Raw genomic sequence first — 17,244 nt, forward strand, 5'->3', positions numbered from 1 at the left:
GTATGTGAATTATTTCTCAATAATGCTGCTATGGAAAAAGCTATCACCTGCAGCAAAATAAAGTATATTTTATCAATCAATTGATAGATTGATGATTAATCAATGAATAAAGTATCATATATATATATATGATAAAAACCTAACAAATGCTTGATTTTGGCTAAGTGGATTCCCGAGGCAGAATGTTAAAAGTGTTAGCTGGTTGCCTCTAGTTGTATTTGGTAAGGTACATAAGAAGGAGATGAGGTAAAGAAAGAACTGGATAATTTATAAGCAGGATGACTTGATGGATTGAAAAATAAAACAGTTACTTTTTTCTAGTCTCTTCAGATAGCAAAAGATTCCTAATGCAAAATACTGCCTGAAGACACAGATCAAATCAGGGTATCATTTTGTGACCACTTGTTAAAACCTCTGAAATAATTAAGGGACACCTTGAGATAAATGACTCAATTGCCACTGAACCAAAAGACTTCTAAAGTATTAATGGTAAAATCTCTCAAAAACCTAATCCCAAAGTAGCAGTCAGTAAATCTAGAGAGACTTATCAACAGAACAATCTTGGGTATTGGCTTTGTCTTATGAAGTGAATAAAATAATCAGATTAAATAGGTGTCCACTACATTTTTAAGGAAATTATATAGGCAAAAGTGCTGCTATTCTATACTAAAAGTGATTGAGATTGTGCAAAATGTTCAAAAGACTCTCAGCATCCTACTTTCTATAGGCAGAAGCAGGTTAAGAAAGCCATTCATCTGCCAACACAGGCTATTTCTTCAGAGGTAGCCAAGAAGGATGATGGAAAAGAAAAAACATCTCAGAGTCTAGGAGCAGGAGCTCAGAGGATGGAGTAGGAACTTAAAAAAAAAAAAAATCAAATAACCAGTCACAAGAATCAGAACCAAGGTCTAATCAGGAAACACTCTCCACCCCAGAGTTGGGGAACGTGACAACATTTACCAGGTAAGATTTCAGAATTGCTATGGGTCAATTACTGCTAGTGCCTCCCATCCTTTCTCTTTTTCAAAAGGAGTATTTATTGCAGTTGCCTTGGCCCTCTGCCATCATTATATGTTGGGTCTCTGGGTGCAAGTAACTTGTCTCTACATTTCATAGACCTCCAGATCAAGAGGAGCCACATTCAAAGAACCACATGCAGAACTGATATTGAGTTTAATGCCATGATCAGACGAGATTTTGTCAGTCTTAGAAGAGTGTGACTATATTTTGCATGTAGGACGAGTGTGAATTATTGAGACAAGAGGAAGACTGCTGTGAATTGATTGCACAGATAGCCCCAACTAACAGCATCCCTGTAGCCACCCTCTGCAATGTAACTTTTCTGCTGTTCCCATCAAGAAATGGAGGCTAGCTCCCTAGCTCCTGGATCTGCTAAATTTTCTATTTGCTTTGACTAGTAGAATATGGTGAGACCAATGTAATGCCAGTTCTCTGTCTAGGTCTTGAGACCTTTCACACTTTCACTTTCTTTTATAATCTTGCTTCTGCCATAAGAACAAGCTCAGTTGCCACTGCTACTTCCTACCCAGCGACTATAGAAATTAACTAACTTCCAGAAGCAGAGCCACCAGGCCAACCTGCAGCCTACTGCAGATGCGTAAAGAAGCATACCAACAACAACAATAACAACAACAAAAAAGAAGCATGCCAAGATGAACCACACACTGAACCCAATCTAAATTGCCAGCCCAAAGAACTGTAAACTAACTTAGCATTTGTGGTTTTAGGCTACCAAGCTGGGGGTGGTTTGTTATGTAGCAGTAGTTGACCAATACAATAACTAACATAAACTGAGCACTTACTCAATGTTAGGCATTGTTTTATGTACTTTGCATGTATTAGTTCTTTATTCCTTACAAGAACTCTGAAGTAGGTGCTTTTATTATCTCTGTTTTATAGAGAATGAAACTGAATTAAAGAGAGGTGAAATAATTTGCCAAGGTTACCAGCTAGATGGTAGTAGAACCTGGATTCAAACTCAGAAAGTCTGGAGCTAGAGTCCAAGCTTTTAAGCAGTATACTATATGATGACTCATTGAGCAAATGACTTGAGGATAAAGACCCTGATTTATTTACTTTATTTTCCCAATGCTTGGCATCAAGTAAAGGCTCTATAAATAATGAATTTTATATTTGTATCAAAATGTATGAGCCCATTCTTAATTTCTACATGTTACTAACTATAAGCAGCCATTACCTGAAAAATAAAGTTCAAATCCTTTAACATCTATCTACAAGGTAGCCTAAAATGTAATTTCCTCTAACTTTTCCCCTCCGTGTATACACTATTTCTTGGGCGTTTTCCATGAGTATACTACTTAGGTGTTCACAAGTGTTCAGTAAACATTGATTGAGTACATATGGTATGGTAGGGACTGGTCCTCTTGCTTTTTATGCATTACAGAGGGTTCAATTCTCACAACTCTATGAAGTATTTTATCCTAATTTATAAATGTGCACAAGTATATTATTTTTTAGGATACAAGTACAGTTATAATAAGAGAACCAAAATATCAGTGATTTAAGCAATAAGGAAATTTACTTCTCACTTGTTTAATAGTCCAAAATTTTATTTTATTCTTATTTTTTTAAATTTTTTTATTGTTATATTAATCACCATACATTACATCATTAGTTTTTTTACTTCCTTTTTTTATTTTTTTATTTTTTTATTTATTTTTTAAAATGTTTTTATTATGTTAATCCCCATACCATCATTAGTTTTAGATATAGTGTTCCATGATTCATTGTTTGTGCATAACACCCAGTGCTCCATGCAGAACATGCCCTCCTCAATACCCATCACCAGGCTAACCCATCCTCCCAGCCCCCTCCCCTCTAGAGCCCTCAGTTTGTTTTTCAGAGTCCATCGTCTCTCATGGTTCGTCTACCCCTCCGATTTCCCCCCCTTCATTCTTCCCCTCCTGCTACATTCTTCTTCTTCTTCTTTTTCTTTCTTAACATATATTGCATTATTTGTTTCAGAGGTACAGATCTGAGATTCAACAGTCTTGCACAATTCACAGCACTTACCAGAGCACATACCCTCCCCAGTGTCCATCACCCAGTCACCCCATCCCTCCCACCCCACCCCCCACTCCAGCAACCCTCAGTTTGTTTCCTGAGATTAAGAATTCCTCATATCAGTGAGGTCATATGATACATGTCTTTCTCTGTTTGACTTATTTCGCTCAGCATAATACCCTCCAGTTCCATCCACGTCGTTGCAAATGGCAAGATCTCGTTCCTTTTGATGGCTGCATAATATTCCATTGTGTATATATACCACCTCTTCTTTATCCATTCATCTGTTGATGGACATCTTGGCTCTTTCCACAGTTTGGCTATTGTGGACATTGCTGCTATAAACATCGGGGTGCACGTACCCTTTTGGGTCCCTACTTTTGTATCTTTGGGGTAAATACCCAGTAGTGCAATTGCTGGATCATATGGTAGCTCTATTTTCAACTTTTTGAGGAAGCTCCATACTGTTTTCCAGAGTGGCTGCACCAGCTTGCATTCCCACCAACAGTGTAGGAGGGTTCCCCTTTCTCCGCATCCCCGCCAACATCTGTCATTTCTTGACTTGTTAATTTTAGCCATTCTGACTGGTGTGAGGTGGTATCTCATTGAGGTTTTGATTTGGATTTCCCTGATGCCGAGCGATGTTGAGCACTTTTTCATGTGTCTGTTGGCCATTTGGATGTCTTCTTTGGAAAAATGTCTGTTCATGTCTTCTGCCCATTTCTTGATTGGATTCTTTGTTCTTTTGGTGTTGAGTTTATGAGTTCTTTATAGATTTTGGATACTAGCCCTTTATCTGATATGTCATTTGCAAATATCTTCTCCCATTCTGTCAGTTGTCTTTTGGTTTTGTTGACTGTTTCCTTTGCTTTGCAAAAGCTTTTTATCTTGATGAAGTCCCAATAGTTCATTTTTGCCCTTTTTCCCTTGCCTTTGGCGATGTTTCTAGGAAGAAGTTGCTGCGGCTGAGGTCGAAGAGGTTGCTGCCTGTGGTCTCCTTTAGGATTTTGATGGACTCCTGTCTCACATTGAGGTCTTTCAACCATCTATTTTTGTGTGTGGTGTAAGGAAATGGTCCAGTTTCATTCTTCTGCATGTGGCTATCCAATTTTCCCAACACCATTTGTTGAAGAGACTGTCTTTTTTCCATTGGACATTCTTTCCTGCTTTGTCAAAGATTAGTTGACCATAGAGTTGAGGGTCCATTTCTGGGCTCTCTATTCTGTTCCATTGATCTATGTGCCTGTTTTTGTGCCAGTACCATACTGTCTTGATGATGACAGCTTTGTAATAGAGCTGGAAGTCCGGAATTGTGATGCCACCAGCTTTGCTTTTCTTTTTTAACATTCCTCTGGCTATGAGGGATCTTTTCTGGTTCCATACAAATTTTAGGATTATTTGTTCCATTTCTTTGAAAAAAGTGGATGGTATTTTGATGGGGATTGCTTTGAATGTGTAGATTGCTCTAGGTAGCATTGACATCTTCACAATATTTGTTCTTCCAATCCATGAGCATGGAACATTTTTCCATTTCTTTGTGTCTTCCTCAATTTCTTTCATAAGTATTTTATAGTTTTCTGAGTACAGATCCTTTGCCTCTTTGGTGAGATTTATTCCTAGGTATCTTATGGTTTTGGGTGCAATTGTAAATGGGATTGACTCCTTAATTTCTCTTTCTTCTGTCTTGTTGGTATATAGGAATGCCACTGACTTCTGTGCATTGATTTTATATCCTGCCACTTTACTGAATTCCTGTATGAGTTCTAGCAGTTTTGGGGTGGAGTCTTTGGGTTTTCCACATAAAGTATCATATCATCTGCAAAGAGTGAGAGTTTGACTTCTTCTTTGCCGATTTGGATGCCTTTTATTTCTTTTTGTTGTCTGATTGCTGTGGCTAGGACTTCTCATACTATGTTGAATAGCAGTGGTGATAGTGGACATCCCTGCCGCGTTCCTGACCTTAAGGGGAAAGCTCTCAGTTTTTCCCCATTGAGAATGATATTCGCTGTAGGTTTTTCATAGATGGCTTTTATGATATTGAGGTATGTACCCTCTATGCCTATACTCTGAAGAGTTTTGATCAAGAAAGGATGCTGTACTTTGTCAAATGCTTTTTCTGCATCTATTGAGAGGATCATATGATTCTTGTTCTTTCTTTTGTTAATGTATTGTATCACGTTGATTGATTTGCGGATGTTGAACCAACCTTGCAGCCCAGGGATAAATCCCACTTGGTCGTGGTGAATAATCCTTTTAATGTACTGTTGGATCTTATTGGCTAGTATTTTGGTGAGAATTTTTGCATCCATGTTCATCAGGGATATTGGTCTGTAATTCTCCTTTTTGATGGGGTCTTTGTCTGGTTTTGGGATCAAGGTAATGCTGGCCTCATAAAATGAGTTTGGAAGTTTTCCTTCCATTTCTATTTTTTGGAACAGTTTCAGAAGAATAGGTATTAATTCTTCTTTAAATGTTTGGTAGAATTCCCCTGGGAAGCCATCTGGCCCTGGGCTTTTGTGTTGTGGGAGATTTTTGATGACTGCTTCAATTTCCTTAGTGGTTATAGGTCTGTTCAGGTTTTCTATTTCTTCCTGGTTCAGTTTTGGTAGTTGATACATCTCTAGGAATGCATCCATTTCTTCCAGATTATCTAATTTGCTGGCATAGAGTTGCTCATAATATGTTCTTATAATTGTTTGTATCTCTTTGGTGTTGGTTGTGATCTCTCCTCTTTCATTCATGATTTTGTTGATTTGGGTCATTTCTCTTTTCTTTTTGATAAGTCTGGCCAGGGGTTTATCAATCTTGTTAATTCTTTCAAAGAACCAGCTCCTTGTTTCATTGATCTGTTCTACTGTTCTTTTAGTTTCTATTTCATTGATTTCTGCTCTGATCTTTATTATTTCTCTTCTCCTGCTGGGTTTAGGCTTTATTTGCTGTTCTTTCTCCAGCTCCTTTAGGTGTAGGGTTAGGTTGTGTACTTGAGACCTTTCTTGTTTCTTGAGAAAGGCTATATACTTTGCTATATACTTTCCTCTTAGGACTGCCTTTGCTGCATCCCAAAGATTTTGAATTGTTGTGTTTTCATTTTCATTGGTTTCCATGAATTTTTTTAATTCTTCTTTAATTTCCTGGTTGACCCATTCATTCTTTAGTAGGATGCTCTTTAGCCTCCACATATTTGAGTTCTTTCCAACTTTCCTCTTGTGATTGAGTTCTAGTTTCAAAGCATTGTGGTCTGAAAATATGCAGGGAATGATCCCAGTCTTTTGGTACCAGTTGAGACCTGATTTATGACCTAGGATGTGATCGATTCTGGAGAATGTTCCATGGGCACTAGAGAAGAATGTGTATTCTGTTGCTTTGGGATGGAATGTTCTGAATATGTCTGTGAAGTCCATTTGGTCCAGTGTGTCATTTAAAGTCTTTATTTCCTTGTTGATCTTTTGCTTAGGTGATCTGTCCATTTCAGTGAGGGGGGTGTTAAAGTCCCCCACTATTATTGTATTGTTGTCGATGTGTTTCTTTGCTTTTGTTATTAATTGCCTTATATAATTGGCTGCTCCCATGTTAGGGGCATAGATATTTACAATTGTTAGATCTTCTTGTTGGATAGACCCTTTAAGTAGGATATAGTGTCCTTCCTCATCTCTTATTACAGTCTTTGGTTTAAAATCTAATTTGTCTGATATAAGGATTGCCACCCCAGCTTTCTTTTGGTGTCCATTAGCATGGTAAATGGTTTTCCACCCCCTCGCTTTCAATCTGGGGGTGTCTTTGGTTCTAAAATGAGTCTCTTGCAGACAGCATATCGATGGGTCTTGTTTTTTAATCCAATCTGATAGCCTGTGTCTTTTGATTGGGGCATTTAGCCCATTTACATTCAGGGTAACTATTGAAAGATAGGAATTTAGTGCCATTGTCTTGCCTGTAAGGTGACTGTTACTGTATATTGTCTGTGTTCCTTTCTGGTCTATGTTGCTTTTAGGCTCTCTCTTTGCTTAGAGGACCCCTTTCAAGATTTCTTGTAGGGCTGGTTTCGTGTTTGCAAATTCCTTTAGTTTTTGTTTGTCCTGGAAGCTTTTTATCTGTCCTTCAATTTTCAATGGCAGCCTAGCTGGATATAGTATTCTTGGCTGCATATTTTTCTCATTTAGTGCTCTGAATATATCCTGCCAGTCCTTTCTGGCCTGCCAGGTCTCTGTGGATAGGTCTGTTGCCAATCTAATGTTTCTACCATTGTAGGTTACATATCTCTTCTCCCGAGCTGCTTTCAGGATTTTCTCTTTGTCTCTGAGACTCGTAAGTTTTACTATGAGATGTCGGGGTGTTGATCTATTTTTATTGATTTTGAGAGGAGTTCTCTGTGCTTCCTGGATTTTGATGCCTGTTTCCTTCCCCAAATTAGGGAAGTTCTCTGCTATAATTTGCTCCATTATACCTTCTGCCCCTCTCTCTCTTTCTTCTTCTTCTGGGATCCCAATTATTCTAATGTTGTTTCGTCTTATGGTATCATTTATCTCTCGAATTCTGCCCTCGTGATCCAGTAGTTGTTTATCTCTTTTTCTCAGCTTCTTTATTTTCCATCATTTGGTCTTCTATATCACTGATTTTCTCTTCTGCCTCATTTATCCTAGCATTTAGCGCCCCCATATTTGATTGCACCTCATTAATAGCCTTTTTGATTTCTACTTCGTTAGATTTTAGTTCTTTTACTTCTCCAGAAAGGGTTTCTCTAATAACTTCCATGCTTTTTTCAAGCCCAGCTAGTATCTTTAAAGTGATGATTCTGAACTCTAGATCTGACATCGTACTAATGTCCGTATTGAGTAGGTCCCTGGCAGTCGGTACTACCTCTTGTTCTTTTTGTTGAGGTGATTTTTTCCGTCTTGTCATTTTGTGCAGAGGAGAATAGATGAATGAGAGAACAAAATGCTAGCAGGGTAACAACGTCCCCAGAAAATATACTCTAAACAAATCAAAAAAGACCTGAAGCAGTGGGAAAAGAAAGGGAAAGAGAGAAAAAAGAAAAAGAAAAAAAAAAAAAAAAGAAAAAGAAAAAGATAAAGATAAAAACAAACAAAAACAGAACAAAACAAAACAAAACAAAAACAGAATGTGATCAAATATGATCAGGCTGGTATATAGATCAGTGCCACACACTAGATTTTGGGTGTATTTTGGTCTGTTAAAAGAAAGTGCCTCCCAAAATTTTAAAGAAAGAAAAACTTACATATGTACAAAAATAAGGGTTGATATGATGAAGGGATGGAATATGACTGTAAAGATGGAAATTATAAAAAATTTTATAAAAGGAATTGATAAGTTGTTTGAAAAAAGAAGAGGATTTAAAAAAAAAAAAGGAAAAAAAAGGAAGAGAATGTGATCAGGCAGGGGAGTAGAAAAAAACCATACACTAGAGATTTAGAGTATATTTTGATCTTTTAGAAGAAACTATCTCAAAATTTTAAAGAGAGAACAACTTATATATATATGCCAAAAATATGGGTAACTACTATGAAGGGATAGAATATGACTCTAAAAATGAAAAATAAAAATGTTTTTTTAAAAAAGGGATTGATAAGATGTTGGTTGAAAAAGGGAAAAAGAAAAATTCAAAAAAAAAAAAAAGACAGTTAAAAAAAAATAATTAACTTTGAAAGACTAAAGAATCATGGTAAAAAAGCCATGAATTCTATGTGCAGTATTCCCCTAGCGCTGGAGTTCTGCCGTTCTCATTGATCGGTAAACTTGGTCTTGGCTGGCTGTTCTCGCTGATCTTCTGGGGGAGGGGCCTGTTGCCATGGTTCCCAAATGTCTTTGCCGGAGGCGGAATTGCCCCGCCCCTGCCGGTCCGGGCTAAGTAATCTGCTCGGGTTTGCTCTCCGGAGCTTTTGTTCCCTGCAAGCTTTCCTTACAGCTTTGGAGGCGGAGAGTGAAAATGGCGGCCTCCCAATCTCCGCCCCGGAGGAGCCGAGAACTCGGGGCCCCGCTCCTCAGTGCGCCCCCAGAGAAAAGCCATCAGTCACTCCAGTGTCCCCGGTCTCCGGCGCACTCCGTGCTCACCCGGCCTGTGACCGCGCGTTTCTATCTCTGGCACCCGACCCCGTGTGGAGTCTCCAAACCCAGCAGATCCCTGCGGTGCGCTCCCGCCCTGCTCCTCCCGGGGGAGGAAGAGGAGTCTCCCCGGATCTGCCGCTTGTCGGGTCCCTGCTGGAGGAGCAGTGGCCCAACTGTGCCCCGGATCACGGTTTATGGCAGCCTCGAGCTGAGAGCCCGTGCCTGGGCTCCGTCTCTGCATCCGGCTTCCCTGCTCCGAAACCTGGGAGCTCTGCCACACTCAAGCGCCCCCAGTCTTTCTGTGACCCCGAGGGTCCTGAGACCACACTGTCCCACGAGGGTTCCACCCCCCACTTAGCCACCAGAGTGACGTCCCTCAGCAGAGCAGACTTCTAAAAGTTCCGATTTTGTGCTCCGCGGCTCTATCACTTGCCAGAAGCGGCTGACGGAGGCCCCTCCCCCGCCGTCTATCCTCCCGAATATCGCCTCGGATTCACTTCTCCGCACGTCCTACCTTCCAGAAAGTGGTCGCTTTTCTGTTCAGAGAGTTGTTGCTATTCTTTTCTTCGATCTCCTGTTGAGTTTGTAGGTGTTCAGAATGGTTTGATCCCTATCCAGCTGAATTCCTGAGACCAGACGAAATCCAGGTCTCCTACTCCTCCGCCATCTTGCTCCTCTAATAGTCCAAAATTAAACTGTCCAGATTCAGACACTTCTATCTTGTTACATTATCCTCAACCCACAGTTTTTGCTATATGGCCCAAGATAGGTGCATCAGTTCCAGCCATCACATCTGGATTCTAGTCATCAAGGAGAGAAATAAAGGCAAATAAGAATGCATGTTCCTTCCTTTCAAGGAAATGACCCAGAACATACCCACATTTTTTTTTCCATGTTCCATAGGCCAGAACTTTATCATATGTTCACATCTAGTAACAGGGGAGGCTGAGAATTATAATGTTTCGCAGAGCAGCCATGAATCTAGTTTTAAAAATTGTGTGCAATATGAGAACAAAAGAATAGGTATTGGGAACAACTTACCACTGTTGTCACATCCACTGTGTCACATTCAGTTCACAGCTCTGCCCTCCTCTCTCTTGTTCCCTTAGCAAGTTGTTTGTGCTTTTATTGAAGCACTCGTACTGTTGGTGTTATAGTCATTTCCGTGCCTATTTGTCTCAACCATGAGACTTCAGGACTCCCTGAGGTCACAGAGCTATTTTAGTCCTCATTCTTGCTCCTAAGCCTTCAGTATAATCCCAAGGATAATCATGTGCCAGGCAATGTGCCAGACCCTTTGCATTCATTCATTCCCCACATGAAGAATACCTGACTGATATACTCATTTCAGAGGCCAGGGAACTGACACTTCAAGAGATTAGGTAACTTGCCCAAGATCACGCAACTAGAAAGTGTCCAAATGGAGTTTTGCATCTGCACTGCTTGCTTCCAAAACCCCTTTTACACTGTCCCTCCCAGGCCAAGTTCAGCCACAGAAAGTCATGATTTGCATACAGCCCTCCCATTCACGCAGTAAGCTACTTAATGATGACGCTGAAACCATTCCCTTGGGAATTATAAAGAAGAATTATTTTTGTCCTTGTTCTCCAAGATTTGTTGGGTCTTCTTCTGAGAATTTACTCCTTTCTTACTTAGCCTTATACTGGGGTTTCCTGTCTGCTGATCTTATTCTTTCCTGGGGAGCTTCTTTCTCTCTTTCCTTTAAGGGCAGGTATCCCACAAGTACCTTCTCTGAGGTCTGCTTGCCCCTCTTTATCCTCTCTCTGGAAGATATCTTCAGGAGCACTCCCTGGGAAGCTCTGCTCTGGGAAAGTTCCTCATGAGTCTTCCTCTCAGCCCCTCCCTGTCTCCCCACCTCTCCCAGTCCATACCCACCTGCCTGTGGGCACCTCCTCCTAGTAGCGATGCTAGCCACCTCAACTTGCAACAGCTGGCCTTTGTTCCTCCTCCAACCCCACCCCAAAACTAAAATTAAAACATAAATAAACTGACTCTTGCTTATTTTCCTTTCTGTATCAGGGTGTCGTTCTTTTCTGCATTACCCAAGCCTTCAATGCCATAGTTGCCTCTGACTTATTTTTCTCCTTAGTCCAGTCCCTTCCCCTACCCCATAAAAGTACGATTCCTTCTTTTCTCACTTTTCTTACTCTAGCGTTACCCCTGTGACAGACTCCAGCCCCCTGTGACAGGGCATTGACCTCTCACAGGTCTCTCTGCTGTCCCCATGTCAGGCCTCACACTGGGCAACCAGTGTGCATTGGGACTTGGGGCCTATCTCCCTGTGGCCTTCTGTCTCCCTCCTGGGTTCCCAGAGGACTGCACCCTGGCTCCCTGCGTCCAGCCAGCCTCCTCTACCTGGCTTCTGCTCAGCAATCATGGCTACCCTCTGCTCCCAGAAGGGGGTAAGCAAAGGCTCAGGGAAGGTCACAGTTGGACACATGTGCCTTGCAGGATCTCAGGGTGGAGCGTGGCTATGGCCCTCCCTGACCCAGGTTGGCAGTATCACCCACCATTGGTTGGTAACTTGGCAGGGGGGAGGTTCTCATGCATCCTGATCCAGGAACCTAGCCCATACATCGAGGTGCAATGCCCTGAGGACCCCCATCTGCCAGGGGTTAGGACAGCAGGCCGTGGAAGGGAAGATGCATGGTTTGACTTCCTCACCACAAGCCAGGGCAAAGCACACTGGTACAACTGCTACTGGGAGAACCTAGCAGCTGCATGATGGGCTCTTGCCAAGTTGTGGAATGGGGCCCCCAGGCACCATGGAGCACGAACTTCCCTTGAGAGTATCCTGTGCCCAAGGTTGCACTAGGCTCGGTGTATTATCCCTAAAACAGCCCTTCATTCTAGTATCTCCTCACTTACTGCACAACCTAGCAGACAGTCAAGCTGCAAGTGCTTTAGCCCAGTATGTAAGTTGCTCTTTGCTCTGGACAGGTGAACATCACCAGCATCATCTCTGCCTATCTTTTTCCTTCCTCCTGCTTGCTTACCTTTGCTCATGCCGAGCTCCTTGGGAAATGGCAGTCTGTGCTTCAGCCCCATTGGATTCTGCCTACCTGAATCCTGCTTGTTGTTCAGGGCTAAGTAAATATCCCCTCCATGAAGTCTCCACGATTCCCGAGGGATGAGCTCTCGCCTCGGAATTCCTCTATCACTCTGTACATTTGGCTATTTTATTGCCTTATGTTTTTATCTCTTACACATGTGTTTCTCTTCATTCTAAGGGGATTTTAAACCCTCTGAGGAAACTGCCTGGGTCTTAAAGATCTTTGACTACCATCAATCTCTAACACAGTGCTTGCACACAGAGAGTAGCTGTTGATTGTTAGAACATGGACAAGCGTGTGCAGCTCAGGCAGCCCAGGAGGGGCGAAGGGTATCTGCGAGGGCATGGGGGTGCAAATACACATAAGGGAGAGAAGGAGGGTACAGGGAAGGGGGTGGAAGCTCAGGGAGGAGACTTCGTGACAAGGGCTGGGGGCTCTGGCGGGGAAGTGGAGCATTTTAAGAAGTCCCACGTCACCGTATTCCAGAACTGTCAGAACGGTTCTGGAATCCTCAGCACAATTTTGCGTTCCCACTCCAGTAGCCCTCAGGTGCTGTTTTCATACACTGATCTCCCTAATTGTATCTCACTGTTCATTTGAAATGTGATTTGCAAATCCAGCCCACCGCTTCAGAGCCCAGGTCCTGGCAACTGCCTGACGGATTCAGACAAGGCTGTGTGAGGACACCCTCCTCCCCCCACCTTGCTCATACTTGCTCAAGTCCTGTCTCTCAGAAAAGGCCTCTGTGCCACCATTTTACAATAATATTTTGGGTAAAATGTTTAGTTTCTTCTTTGTGATTCCAGTCAGACAGAGAAGATCTGAGCTCAGTGTGCAGGAAAGGGCACAGGATCTGTAATTTTCCTTAAAACGGTTCCTGGCCAGAGCCCTTGTCTAATTTGTATGATGCATTGCTTGACAATGTTACGCAACACCATGCTGGCCTACGAGGCTAATTTATGGAAATTACAAACATGCATGGATTGGGTTCTTTTTTATATCATAAAATGGTTTGACGTTTTGAATTTTTGTTGGCTTTTTAGTCACTGAGGGATGAGTGAGCCCAGAAACTTCCTGACGTTCCCGTACATCAGAATCTTGCTAATCTTTTGGTGGTCTGTGAGTCCAAAGGCAGCAAAGCCTTTGAAAATGCCTCCTGCATTCTGTTCCACATTGCATTTCAAAGTTTCTTTTTGATGATTTTATTTTTGGAGGACCTTCAGAATCCTGTTTGTGAGTTGGCTATTTTGTTCACCTTGCTTGATATTTCACTAACATCTCAATAGACAGTACTTTCAGCCAAAAGTACCCTGGACTCATACATCAAAGAAATCCTTAATGAAAGGACATTAAAATCAGCCTTCAGGGTCTGACTTAAATCACTAGAAACACATTTACACTGTAAAAAATTTAATTGAAAGGATTTCTTTTTTTCAAAAATATATGTAGTCATCTGAGCCTAAGTATATTCCAAATCCAAGGTCATCTTTATAATAAAGCAAATAGCTACTGATTTGCTGAGCTTTGATGATAAATTCCATTTTTTTTCTAGGTGCAATATAAACCACCAAGGATTTGTCTATTAGGAAACAAGGGTGATGCACTGGGTTTTGTCTCGATTTACTATGTAGGTAATTGCTACCTGAGATAATGTTTAAATAGGTCCTAGATACTCCTTTCATACCAAGAAAGGTAACCTACCACCTGTTTTTGTCTAAGTGAACAAGGTTTCTAAATAATAAAAATACATTTTTTGCCTCTTTAATCAATCCCTTCGTCCATCCTAGAGACCATAAAAACAAAAGCAAACACGTTTCTTAAAGTCTTATATTACTCTCTCATCTTCTCCTTAAAAACTTCAATCAATTTATTCCTGAAAACTTCCTTATAATTAAAGTATGGAATATCTTACTTTTTATTCATTCATTCATACCACAGACATTTTCCCTAAGAATTCTCATTTCTCCATTCCAATTTTGGCTTTGCAAGCGAGCCTGCTATTTATTTCTGGTACTGCTCGATGTCTCTCAATTTAATCCTCAAATAATTATATTCAAACACTCAAAGAGCACAAATGCAGCAGCCTAACTATTTAACTCAAATTCTAAATCACTAGTTATTCATGTTAATAGTTATAATGAGTTTTTAAAGCATATATTATCATTATTTAACACGCCAGAAAAGGAGTTCAGTGTTTCTTTTCCCCATGAAATTTCAAAAATCACTAGAATTAAAATCGCACCAGACACTTTTGGCTGACCTGTGGGTTTCACAGGGCAGTGGTCTTTGCTTCCCATGACTTATCACCCTCTTTCTCATTCAGTGTTCTCTTAGGTAGAGAAGAAACAGCAGCAGAGAATCAAATAACCGTATCTTTTCCATATTTTGTCCACACATTCACCCAGGTCTAATTGGCAAGATAGTAAACATGATGATCATTTTCTGAAAAGAGAGCTTGTGACATCCTGGGTATTCTCCATACCTTTACGGACAAACACACACACACACACATCCAGGCACTGTTACTGCTCCCTGGCCTCACACTCTTGTGAAATTGCCCCAACTGTCTATGCTGGGAAAACTGGGAATACCAAGTCCTCACCCTGCTGCATGTCAGCTCATTCAGACAATGAAAGCCTGGAAGTTAGGACTTGGCTTTGTTCTTCTCCCCAGAAGAATGCAAATACCAGTGCTGTGACCAGGCTCTGTACCCTCCTCACCGCTTCCTCCCACTTACCCTGCCTCATCCAGGTCACTCCCAAACCCAAGCCTGAACAGAGGAGAAGAGCCACAAACACTGGGGGCTTAGACCATAGTGGAGCAACAAGTGCAGAAGACTCCGTCATGATCCCAAAATGATTCCATGTCCTAACACTGCTTTTGTTACTGTACTGGACTGGGGTCCTTGGACCCAGCTGCAGTAGAAACGAGACTGGACCCAAAATTTAAAGGTACAGGCAAGGCTTTGTTGGGGACAACACCTGCCGCCAAAGGGAGACACAGTCAGGACAGAGGTGTCAGACTGGTTCCCTGAACAATAGCCAGGGAAAGGTGTAAAGGGGCTGATGTGCTTGAAAGGAATGATGCTTAAGCATGTAGGGGCGGAGGTCCCAAGAAAGTGGATGCAGAGGCCCAGTTGACAGAACATGCTCTGGGTATGTTTTTTAGCATTAAAATGAGGAGGAAAGTTAGTGAAAGGTCAAATCTGGTGACCATCCTGTTTCGGATCAGTTTGAACCAGTCTGGGCTGGCTCCTTGGTCCTGCTTCGCTCTAGAAAGAAAGCGGTAAGAGCCAGCAAGGAGTGCCCTGGGTGCATAGTGGCTGGTTGTCAAGGTCCTTTCCTTTGTCTCTCCTGTTTCAGCCAGGGTTCCCACGTACTGGCCTCTAGTGCCAAACTTCGGATTTTCTTTAACCTCTCTTAAGCCTTCCTTTACCTCCCATCTATGCCCATCCACAGTTTCCAGAATTTCTCTCACTTCCTTTCCAGAAGGCCCAAGAAGGACTACTGGAGTCCACTCTGTGGATTCACCCCATTCAGCAGCCTCTCCTAAATTGCTGGTCTGCTGGGTGACAACTATACCTATGATTCTGGAAAGAATCTCCTTGTTGGGTGTATCATCACTTCTCAGTTGTAAACAACAGTTAGTGGAAGGCTGTTTGGTATATGGGCATTTGTGAGGATCATCTAGCTCTGGTGCCTCGTGCTGCTATCTGGCCACTTCTGAAACATATTATCTAAGCCAAACACTATAACTGAAATTTCTACTCATTCAGAATTAGCTGCCCCCACCTGCCTTTCTGAACACCAGTGACTCAGTGGGAACCTCTCTCTATCAATGTCAGAAGGTCTTTGGGATGTTCTTTTGGCTGTTTCCAATGTCATTCCAAAAAGCATTCCTTCAGTGCTGTAATAGAGGCCAGATTTGATATTCAACAGCACAAAGACTTCTTATTCCTTCCTGCCAACTTGAGACATCCTAATAGCTGTAAAGGACAAGAATAGTCAGTAACTGCCAAGACTGAATGAATCAGCCCCCAAAAGCCATAGTAAAAATTATGTAGGCAATAACTGGCCAAGAAAACCCAGTACAAAACAATGGTCATTTTAAGTGTAAATTTCATGGCCTTTGTGTTACAAAAGAAACAAATTAGTAGAGACCTTAGCCTCAAGGAAATTAGCTTGGAATTTAGAAAGTGTGACAAACAAATTTAAAGATTTTAACAAAAATTGGCATTTTTTTAGCCAAAGCACAAGCCTTGTATTTCATCAAACTTCTCCTTAGATCATAAAATGCTCCATTATGAATGTAGCGGAAACATGATGAACTATTGTTTTTGGCTTGTTTGCAAGAAAGCAATAAAGTTGCCTTTTTCTTGGCTGTCATCTAGATTGTTGTCATTATCCATGACATCGTGTGAACCTGCATTATCTTTAATTTTGTTTTTGCAAACTAATAGTCAAAAGAAAATCTCCTTTTTTTCCACTTAGTGAATTATTTTCAGTCCCTTTTTTTGGTATGACCTCAGGGAAAAGGATTTGAGGAACTCGTAGGAGACTGACAAGGGCAAGGGATTGCAGTTGGCAGGGAGAGGCATGACAGAGCCCTGGTATATCTGTAAAATTTTGGCTTAAATATCTTAAGTACCATTAGTTCAAAATCTGCCCCAATATAATGGTGGTAAGGAAAGACTTCCAAAATGGTGGCCAGTTGAGTGGGCACTCCCCTTCCTGTGTGACCCAGCACTGTAGGACAACTATGCTCAGGAAGCTGAACAATGATGTCTGACAGATGTGTGAACAGCCAGTCTGGCATACAAGGAGAAGGGTTTGGGCCAAAGTAGCTAAATTGGTTCTCCTTAAGACAGCAACATAGGTTCTGAGACAAACCCTTTAGTGTCTTCATATTCACCTTAAAGTCCCAAGGCCAGCCACTCTAGAGTCTTGTCTCATTGCTTACAGCTCGGGGGATATTATTCACAGAACAAGGTGGGGGCCCATGATGGCAGCAGAAAGAGAAAATGATTATTAAAGACATTTCAAGGACCCCAATCCCTTGCAAGTTT

Source organism: Phoca vitulina, unplaced genomic scaffold (assembly GCF_004348235.1).
Source record: "Phoca vitulina isolate PV1807 unplaced genomic scaffold, GSC_HSeal_1.0 scaffold86, whole genome shotgun sequence".
Lineage (NCBI taxonomy): Eukaryota > Metazoa > Chordata > Mammalia > Carnivora > Phocidae > Phoca > Phoca vitulina.